The sequence below is a fragment of the Rhagoletis zephyria genome, unplaced genomic scaffold, assembly GCF_001687245.7.
Source record: "Rhagoletis zephyria isolate East Lansing unplaced genomic scaffold, Rhagoletis_zephyria_1.1 Rzeph_scaffold_00992, whole genome shotgun sequence".
Lineage (NCBI taxonomy): Eukaryota > Metazoa > Arthropoda > Insecta > Diptera > Tephritidae > Rhagoletis > Rhagoletis zephyria.
This window is the reverse complement of record NW_016158076.1, coordinates 62,416-73,913: the sequence shown is the minus strand read 5'-3', so window position 1 is coordinate 73,913 and position 11,498 is coordinate 62,416.

Here is an 11,498-nt window from a genome sequence, read left to right as displayed (position 1 = left end):
AAAAAGCTGCAACTAACTTTAAAGTCGACTTTATTTTGACTATGACTACGGGCCAATTGCTTTTTCCGGTATTCCACCAGTGTTGCCACAAATTTTTTTTATTTTTTACCAAAATCACCGGTAAAATTTGCCAAATTCATCAAAAAATCACCAAACTTATTTTATGTGCAGAGCCCTAACCGCCAAAATAACGTAACAACATTTTTTAAAATTCTTCTTTTTGATGCAGAAATATTCCTGGAGCATCTAGATGCCTTTCTGCATCAAAAAGAAAATTTTGAAAAAATGTCGCTTATGTTATTTTGGCAGTTAGGGCTCGATATGTCTATACATAAATGTATATATCCGAAGATACCAAGCTTTTCAGGCAATCAGCGCTCCATTAACCTCAAATTTTTACGAAAGTTTGTTGGTTTTTTTTAAACATTGAACAAAGTTTGAAATTTGAATTAGCTTGAGTTCTGTTAAAGAAAGAACAGTATATTAAAAAAAAAAACCAAAATTAAATCACAAAAAAAAATTACATTTTAAATCTTGTAAAACTATGGTGCGGCAATAATTTTTTCGACCACTGTATTTAAACAAGTAATTTTTAGCAAAAAAAAACAAACTTAAAAAAAAATATATATATATATATATATATATATATATCTCATGATCCAATGATCCGATCTAAACCAGATTAGTATGGCACCACCTCGGAGACACTACCTTTCCGATGCAAGAATAATTATCGAAATGAGTTGACGTGGTCCAAAGTTATGCGGTAACATACATAAAAAAATAAAAATATTCTGACGAACTGATAACCTGCTTTTTTGGAAGGCGGTTAACAAGTGACAGGAAAATATATCAACAATTCAACGCTTGAAGGAAAGCTTTCGACTAACATATAGACAGGGTGAAGTCCCCCGCTGAGCTTTTTGAACGAGAACATACGTATTTACGTATAATTCTATTCATATATATGGTTGCCGGGTACACCGGAAAATTGATGGTAATTGAAAAGCTGACGAACTGACAAGGAAAGGTAGGACCACCCAAAACCTTCTAGGAAAGGATACGGTGGATATACTTAGCAATAGCCACTTTCAAGCAGTTTGTTAAAGAACACACCATTCTAGTAGCCAAGGAACGCTGGAACAACTTTCGTCTTGCGAAACTTTCACGATTACCTGGTATTTCTATAAAAGGAAACGCTTACGGTCCACTTACTAATGTAGAATCAAAACCAATATTGACCTATTTGACATGTACGACCGACTCAAAAAAATTACCAAATTGAAAAATTAATTACCAAATTACCACACTTGATAAATAAAGAAAAAAATTACCAATTTTGGTTAAAAATTGACAAAGCGGCAACGCTGTATTCCACCTAATGCGGCATTCCTTTACGTTGACGATATAATCGTTATTGGGTGTAGTGAAGCACATCACATTAAAAATTTAGCGAAAGTTTTTGACACTTGTCCAAACTTCAACCTAAAACTCAACCCTAATAAATGCAATTTTCTTCGGCCGGAAGTTACATTCCTAGGCCATAAATGTTCAGCCAAAGGTCTGTTGGTGTTAAAAAATATACAAATCCGACTGATAAAGATGCGGTTCGACGTTTCGTCGCGTTTGCTAATTATTACAGGCGGTTTATACCAAATTTTGCATCTCTGGCAACGCCTTTAAATAAATTAGGCAGGAAAAAAGTTGAGTTTACTTGGGACAGTGCATGCGATAAAGCTTTTGAATCGTTAAAATCAGCGTTAATTTTCCCAAAATTGCTACAATACCCAGACTTCACAAAACAATTTATTATTACTGTCGATGCCTCGAAAGTTGGGTGGCGTTTTATATTAAGCCAAAACAATGACGGAAATGATTTGCCGATATGTTTCGCGTCAAAATCTTTCAATAAAGCAGAACAGAATAAACCGATAATCGAACTTGAACTTTTATCTATATATTTTGCGATCAAGCTGTTTCGACCGTATGTTTACGCCACTCACTTTACGGTGAAATCTGACCATCGACCCTTAGTTTATCTCTTTAACCCTTTCGACCCGGATGGTACATATATGTACCACCAAAGTTTAAACATCCCTAAAACTTTTAATTTACATTTAATCACATTTGGAAATGTACCACGCCGTATGTTAGGAATTTCACCATCTGCCTGCACTCTACACATTCAGTTTTGCATCTCCTGTTATGCCCAGTTTCGTTTTATTTCTGGGGAGAGGGCCTCCCGTTAACGTTTTTGTACAGATTTCCTTGCGTTTGTGAAGATTTCTTAGTTTATTTAAATATATTATGGGAAAAAAAGCTGTTTCTAATTATTGCCTGTAAATACGGTGATAAAATTTTATTATAAACCTCTGTTTTCACAAATTCAAATATATGGTACATATATGCACCAGCAGTCTCCTTTGGTGGTACATATGCGTACCAGTAGTCCGGTGAACATAACTTAATTTTTTATCGATTTCATGCAAGATCAAGCCAACGATATGCCTCTAAATCCGGTAAGATGGTGTGATGCTGCAACAGGGTACACATATCGTTTTAACATTTATTCTGGAAAAGACCTTGAAGAAACCGCAGGAGCACTTGGAGAAAGAGAAGTAAGCAAACTGGTCAGCTAAATCGTAGAAAATGATATTACTTTGTGTTTTGATCGCTTTTTCACATCAGTTAATTTATTGTACTATATTCCTTATTCAGCTGTTGGTACTACATATAATGGGTAACAGAAAAAAAACGTACCTAAGTTTACGAGTAAGAAAATGCAACGAGGAGAAATAGAATTCAAAAGCACATCTGCAGGCCTTTAATACGTAAAGCGGCAAGACATGAAAGGGGTTTCATAATAAGAAATTGCCACGAACCAGGCATAATAATTATGAAAAAACTTTGAAAACAGGCAAAAAATGCAAGTGCCATGTCCAAACTAAATACTATTTTATCGTCAAATTATGAAAGATGTTGATTTAGTAAATCAAATGAGTGGCCTGCACGAATATGACCGAAAATCAAAAAAATAGTGGAACAAGGTCTTTTACCGCTTTATAGTGATGGCAGCCGTAAGCGCGTGGGTTATTTACAGTTAGCTAAGGACGAATAAAATGCCTTTCAAATCATTTTTGGTGACCTTGGCCGAAACTCTGATAGAACAAAGTTCTAAAACTACAGCCTTACGCAGGTCAGTAGCACCAGGCCTAGCACGTCGTGTCGTGAGTCAGATACATATTTCTATTCAAAAGCACCACAGAACAACGTTGCATAAAAGCAAACTCGAACAAAGATAATCTGCCAAGAGTGCAAAGTTCCTTTGTGCAAATTCTGTTTTGCACCATTTCATTATATTTTAGGAATTCCTTAGCAATTTATTGTTAATTCTTTGACTGTTTATTATTACTAAATTTGTGCATTATTCAAATGCAAAATTAATGAATCGTTTTGTTTGGTTCTAAAAAAGATAAAACATTTGTAAGAATGTCCTAGAGGACGGTTGGTACAGATATGTACCACTTAACATCCCGGATGGTACAATGGTTTACCACCACCCTCCGAATCAGCCCCTTAGGCCACGCCCACTTTGACACCGAAGAACATGTATTTGTGGGGCAAATAACATATTGGACCCATAAATTGAAAGCTACCATTGATAGTAGAGTTCCGGGTCGAAAGGGTTAACATGAAAGACCCGTCGTCAAAGCTTGCTAGAATACGCTTAGAACTGCAAGAATACGGCTTTACAATTGAATATATAAAAGGAAAATCGAATGTAGGAGCGGACGCATTGTCACGGATTACAATGGACGAACTAAAAGACTCAACTAAACAAGTACTAGTAATAAAAACAAGATCAATGACGAATAAAACACAATTAAAGTACGATAGTGAATGCAATGACAAAATTAAATTACAGGTTTATGACAAATTTTCATATGATTTCTCAAAGAAAATACCCCGGGTGAAAACAAATATAGTATATGATAGAAATAATAAAATTTCAAATTTTCAAGTTTGTGCACATTTAAGACAAAAAAAACTCGAGTTACTTAATTTTGCGATTGTTAACGAAAAAACGAATTTCGCTGAGTTACTTTCGCGGCTTGAAGTAGAAGCCAACAGTCGTAATATTAAGACGTTAGAATGGCCTAAAGATGATTTATTTTACAAATATTTTACAATTACAAACTTAAAATACCGCGGAAATAAAATTTTAAAGAACTTACAAATTATATTGACGGATCCAGTCGAAACTGACCGACGACGAAAAGAAACACCAACTTTTGACAATATACCATAACGACCCAATAAGTGGAGGACATTGTGGATTCAAAAGATTATATGCAAAAACCCTTACAAAATATTTTTGGAAAAATATGACCCGCGATATATCAAAATTTGTCAAGAATTGCGAGAAATGCTTACTAAACAAGCCAAAACCAAAAACAAAAGAAACCCTTGTTTTAACGCCAACACCTAACAAACCTTTTGAAATAGTGATAATTGATACAATAGGGCCTTTGCCAGAATCAACAAGCGGTAACAAGTTCGCCGTTACTATGATTTGTGATCTGACAACGTATCTATCTCTGCTATTTTTGAAAGTCACATACTAGTATACGGCATAATGAATTCAATCAGATCAGATTTAGGAACGGAATATAAAAACGAAATATTTTCGGAACTAACAAGACTCTTAAAGATTGATCATAACTTTTTGACAGCACACCATCACGAAACAGTGGGCACTATTGAGAGAACTCATCGCGTTTTCAATGAATACTTACGTGCATACCTAAATGAGACTATTTCAGACTGGGACACTTATCTTAAGTATTTCACCTTTTTGCATAATACTACTCCAAATTCTGTTTTTGAGTTTTCGGAAAAACACCGACTTTACCGCAAGAATTGAAAAAGGAAAAAATTTATCCCATTTATAATGTTGAGAATTATGCAAAAGAGGTTAAGTACCGGATGCAAAAGTCACATGCAATAGCCAAAGAATTAATCAACAAATATAAAATCCGCAACAAGGATTTATATGATAGACACTCTCGTCCAGTACATATTAAAGAAAACGATCTCGTTCTAGTACAAACCCAGAACCCAGAATTAAACATGAAAATATATATCAGGGTCCTCACGTTGTAACTAAAGTAGATGGTGTAAATCAGACGTGGGCCCCCTTCATGTTTGCCCATGATTTTCCCCTGGTCTAGTCCGCGAAATGGGCTCACTTGCCCGTACGGGCAAAAAAGCCCATACGGGCAAGTGCGCCCATTTCGCGGACTAGACCAGGGGAAAATCATGGGCAAACATGAAGGGGGCAACGAATCTTACTAATACACGTATACCAATGAGAGCCACTGCACACGCATTCTGGAGTAAAAACGTACGCCAAATACGCTCCTCCTCGTCGTGAATAGCTCAACCTTTTAATCCTTAGTATTTACATTTTTAATTTTGTTTATTTAATATTCATTACATCCGATTTGTCAACAAAGGGGTACAATAAAGGGGTCATCAAAGGGGTACAATAAAGTACAAGTTTCAAGTGTCTGTAAAATAGCGGTGTTTCCAGTTCTCAAGAAAAACGAAAAAAATAAAGTGCTGCCCAAGATATGGAAAAGAAATTTTCTTTTGTTTTAATTTGTAAAAAAAATTTCAAATTGCATTTACCCATAGAATATGCTATATTTTTACAAAAAATGTATATCAAATAAACAAAAGGAAAACTGTAAATACTAAAGATTGAAAGGGTGTGCAATTCAAATGACGAGGAGTGTATATGAGCAGATGTGATCACTACCGCATGTAAACGCGAGCTGAAAGTGTGATTGTGTTAGTGTGCCAATTATGTTTGAATGATTTCGCGTTCACTTTGTTACGCTCTCGCATGTATTTGCATCAGTGTTGCCGCAAATAAGTTTTAGTGGTATCCAAATTCCTTTAAAAAGAGGGCTAAAAAAGAGCTAAAAAAAGTCGCTGTGGCTAGCAAAATTTGTTTACCTACATATACATATGTATATAAGTATACACGCACACATTTTCAAGAAGTAATGGTATAGAAAAACAATAAACTCTGGAAAAAAAGCTAATATTTTATCCAACCAAAAACCTTTTTGTATAAAAGGGGAAATATACGACACCAGCTTGCTGGCTCCATCAAGTGATTGTAGGATCAGGCTCGAAGCATATAACTTACCAGCATGCTGGTACAATATTTATTTTTTTACAAATGTTGTCGAAATGGTTAGAGCCGAAATTTCACAATTTTTCTACCATTTTCTTAAACATTGTTTTTTGTTTTTGATTCACAACTGCAATAACGTGAACATAATCTTCCACAAACACGGCTTTGACTCATATAGTGCAAGAAATATCCACCAAAATACTTTTTACTTAGAAAATTGAGCTAATTTCACCACTGACGACACCAGCAGCTGGTACAATCACACCACAAGAACATGCACGGCAGAGCTGGGCGATAAGAATTACATGTGTAATCGATTGCGTCTAGGATTACGATTACTTTAATCGCAATTTCAAAAATGTTTAAATTACGATTGCGGTAATCCTTCATAAAAGGCACTCTAATTACGATTACAGTAATCGTAATTTAAACTTTTTTAAATTACAATTGCTGTAATCGTAATCTAAGTTCGTTCGATGAATAATTACAATAATTTTAAATTTACAATTTTTATAATTAAAATTTTTTGAGTAATCTTAAACGGAGTAATTCTATAAATTTGCGAAATATAAATGCGCGTTTAACGATAATATGTATTGATCTAAAAAAAACAGACAAATAAAAGAAACTAATATTAAAATAAAAATAATAAGCAAAGTAGTTTGGGCGAGTTGGGAGTTTTAATTCCAATAACTTGGATATTAGATGCACGGTAAATCGACTTGATGGGTCATTTAACAAATTAAGCATATTAAGGGCCGTGAACTATTTTAAACTATAGTTAAATCGTTAATAGATAAGTTAACAGCCCTAACACTTTTACAGTATGTATGTATAAAAGCGTAAGGAACTTACAATACATACATGTATATATATCAGTCTTTCTTAGTTTAAAAATTCATCTCTTATATAAATGAAAAAAAAATTAGATCAAATTAAGCATATACAACTTTTTCTTGCCAAGTATGAATAAATTCTCCAAAGGGCTAAAAAAGGGCTAGGGGCAATTTTAAATTTACGTGGCCAAAAAAAGTATTTGGTAGCTAAATCTAGCCACTAAAGGGCTAAAACGGCAACACTGATTCGCATGCGATGCTTAGGCTCTTTAATCAGGCGCTCACTCTCTGTCCATGCTTGTATATGTGCAAATTTGACATCCATATCACTGTTGCCAACTTGTGCCTTTCGCAATAAATTAAGTGCGTTTAGGGAATTAAAACGCAAAATTCTTTTAGTTTAGCGCTTGTTTCGTTCTTTGGTGACATTGTATTTATTTTGCTCATTCATTTATTCAATCCACAGACGTACAGAAAACTTCATCCGTTGACTTACACATACATATGTCAGTGTTTGGCCTCTTGGATAATATGCTCCCAGATAATCCAAACGCAATATTTTCACCCAGTCTCTATCACAGAATTCAGAGAATATTCTGCTAATTAGCTGGTTGTACAAAAGTAAGCAATTGCATGAAAATAAAGCCGCTAGAGAAACCAAATAAAGTTTTGCAAATTGTTTTACGAATAAAAAACATTTTGCAAATTAAATTAAATAACTGCGCAGAGTTGGAAATATTTACAAGTGACATTGCGTGATTACTTAAAATATTTGAACATACAGCTTTATATGCAATAAGAGCTTATAAAAATACCATAAATACAGCAACACAAATTTGGTGTTTTTTGAGAAAATTGCGCTATTTTCAGTGTTTTGGTGCTTTTTTAAATAAAAAACTTGGCAATACTGATCACTAGCTGACCTTCATCGAGTGCTCTTTTCTGGGTTCGGACTCGTAAAATCACGTTTTCGTAGTAGATGTCCATTTCTTATCTTTATAAAAAACAATTCATTTCTCCTCGTGTCACTGTGTTCTGGGACTAAATAAGGGGCTAAAGCTGCCTTTACAAGGGTCGATTTCTGTAGACTAGAAAACCGACTAGCCAAAGCATTTACATTTTATAGTTGAGTGTCATTTACACAGGTCGATTTTGGTTGAACGACAAAAATCTACTAGAAAATCGACCCGTGTAAAGGCGCCTTAATCCAGCGAGCAATTATCATTAAAGTTAAAATGCCTTAGTTAAAATTAATAAAAAGTTATTTCATTCTTTCTTTACCGGGACAATTGTAACATCGGTGGGCAACGACGCAATTACAGAACTTTGGACAGAGCAATCTTTTTCTATCGGGTTCAAATCGGGCGATTGTGAGGGCCTATTCACGAATTCAAGTGTATTTGCAAAGGTGCTGTAGCTCACTAATGTAACAAACGTGTCGACAAAAATGTAAAATATAAATTTTAGTTTGCTATTAAAAACCCCACCTCCCTTCTATTTGAAGAGTAAATTTGTTGATGCAACAAAACGGAGCAGATTTTCAGTTGAGCGGAGTAGAGGACTAGGCTTCAAATTATTTCGACAAAACGGAACAAATCTACTCCTATCGGAGGAAAGTCCGAACGATGGCTTATTGTGTATATGAGGAAAATGTACGCTCTTTGTTTGGTGCACAAAGTCCACGGTGGAGAGAATACAGAAGGTGGCGCCGATCGCAACACCGCTAATCGGCTCTCAGTGAATTTGACAGAATCAGCTGTTTTGCTGACGTCACAGTCGAGCTTACAGCAGTAGTGATGTGCTCAGTCAATACTTTCAAGTATTGATCGATATTCGGTAACGATTTAAATGTATCCAATACTCTCGATACTCGGTACCAAAACATTTAGATTTCAAATAAAAGCGCACACAGGCCAAAGATATGGGAAAAAACGGCTCAGGGGAGACTCGCCAATAGAGCCAATAGAGCTTTTAATACTGATTCAAATGAAATATGTATATATGTCGGTTCCAGGCCATAACGAAGAGAAACTCTCACTTGTTTGAAGCATTTTTGTTCCAGCTGCATCGGACGATATCATTTTTGGAGGCCTAGGGGCTGATTCTATAACCAGTTAGCGACAATTTTCGAATCGGTATCGGGTTTGTTGACGTATGATATGAAATATTGTTACACCAACAAGTACGATATCGATCCGAAACTTGTCGCTAACTGGTTAGATCTCCCCCCTGAAAAGCTTCTTCATCCGTCAAAACATTTTTCTTGAACCTTGTATCGACTAAGGTTAAAACTGTTGAAATAATATTTTTCTGTGGCGATAAGTTCAAGTGTTTTAGCCGATAACATATAAATTAGTAATGAAAGTTTTTTCTAAACCTGAAATGCATATAATGGCGAGGGTTTAATGTAAATAATCGGTATCGGATACCGAAAAGGAAGTATAGGGTACCGAAATCTTTTTTAAGTATTGGGTACCGAGTATTGGGGACAATTCAGCACATCACTAGTCGCCCTCATTCTCGCCGCTCTCAGTTGTCAACTCTACGATGACGTCACGCTAAAATTACCCTCACGAATTCTGCTGCAATCGGCGCAATCTTGTATTCTATCCAGTGTTGCCATTTTAGCCGTTTTCCGGCTAGATTTAGCCGGTTGCGATAGCAAAAAGCCGGATAAATTTCGATCTAGCCGGCAGCCGATTTGTTAGCCGTTTTGCAAAAAAAAATAAGCCGTTTTCAGCCGATTTTGCTATTTGCCTTGTTTTCTTAAATTTTAAATATGTATATGTATATGTTTCCATTTTTGACTAAGCGACCCAAAATCTGTTAGAAATGGCTACTAGCCTTATCGTGGAGAAAATATTCATCTCACGCAGGGTTGTATGAAATTGGGCCGATTTCGCTTATTTTTATTTTAAACGAAGAAGGGATTTTCTTCATAAAATGTTTGTTATAAATGTCTTAATTTTAAGTGTGAAGTTTTATTCGCAAACTTAGAAAATAAGAAATTGTTTCACTGTTAAGACACTTAAGATGCGTTTGTGTTTGGATATAGTGCCAACAAACAGAATAAATATTACATGTAGATATTGTCTTCCCAGATAGCGCATATTCAATTCTGCCTAAATTACAAAACATCATTTTTGCCCACTCCCAAAGGTTTAAGGTAAGGGAAAAATTTATATTTTCAAGCACTATGTACACATATGTATTTTTTTAAACAAACTTTTTTGCTGAGGACTTATTTAAATTCCAAAAACCGAATGCCAACTTGAATTAAAGGAACCAACACTGAAGTGAGTCAAAATGAAAATAAAAGAGCACAAATGTCTATGTAAAGCAAAACTCTCTGGGAATCCTACGAGATATCTGCCGGGCATATGACCGGTCATCTAAATGGGTGATCTGCAGTCTTTTGGCATCATATTTTACATCAGAATTGAAGGGATTTCTGAAAAATCTGACCAGTTCTTTTGTGTAACTGTGATTTTGTATCCCTTGTCAACATATGGCCTCGGTTGATGTTAAGTTAAGGTCGTTGTTTTACTGCCTTAAAATTTAAGGAAAATTTTGACAGCGTCTTTTATGTGTACTGGTTTCTATTTGAGTGTATTGAGAATCGGTCAGTCTGAAAAGGCCTTCTAGGGAAGACAATAGGTTTGTTCGTCGAAAATCTAGCGAGAATTATCACTCAAGATATCAGATAGTAAGAAAAAATGCTCCCAAATTCTCTCTCATGTAGAGAAACTTGCAAATTTCTGTACGAACGTAAATTTGTAAGTTTTTCTGCCAGCCAGTGTCCACGGTTGCATTTCAAACAAAAGAAATTTAACGAACTTGTTTATTCAAATTATCGTCGACAAAAAATCCAACCATGTGCCACAATCATATGTTTTTCCTAATTGCAAATTCTTGTTGGCAAAATTTTTTCCGGCTCGCATTTGTAACTTCTCTCCAAGAAATAGTGTTTTTACTCGTGATTTATTTAAATAAAACATGTGAAATTTAGTTGAAACATTTTAGCCGGTTTTATTTGCCAATTTAGCCGGTTCGTCCAAAAAGTTCTGGCAACACTGATTCTATCATTCTTGCACAAAGTCAGTATTACCGCAGCCATACTGCGATGAACATGATGTCGGTGGAGATATAAATAATTTTTTCGCAACTTTTCATACCCTTTCTCCCGTAAACTGTTTTTCCCTTTCTCCAGCCCGCGCTCGCACTTTCGTTGCTGCGCGGGCAAAAAAGTGCCCATGTCTGGTGTAAATATGGCTGCTTTCCAAAACGTCAAAATACAAAGCATCAGTGTCTTTTATTTCTAAACCTCAGCAGATTGTAATTCCAAATGTGCGCAACCAAGGTTAGATGCTAATTTTCAACTAGGTTGCGCAAATTAGACCTTTTCTTCAAGTGCTGTTTAGAAATAAAAGACACTGATGCTTTGTATTTTGACGTTT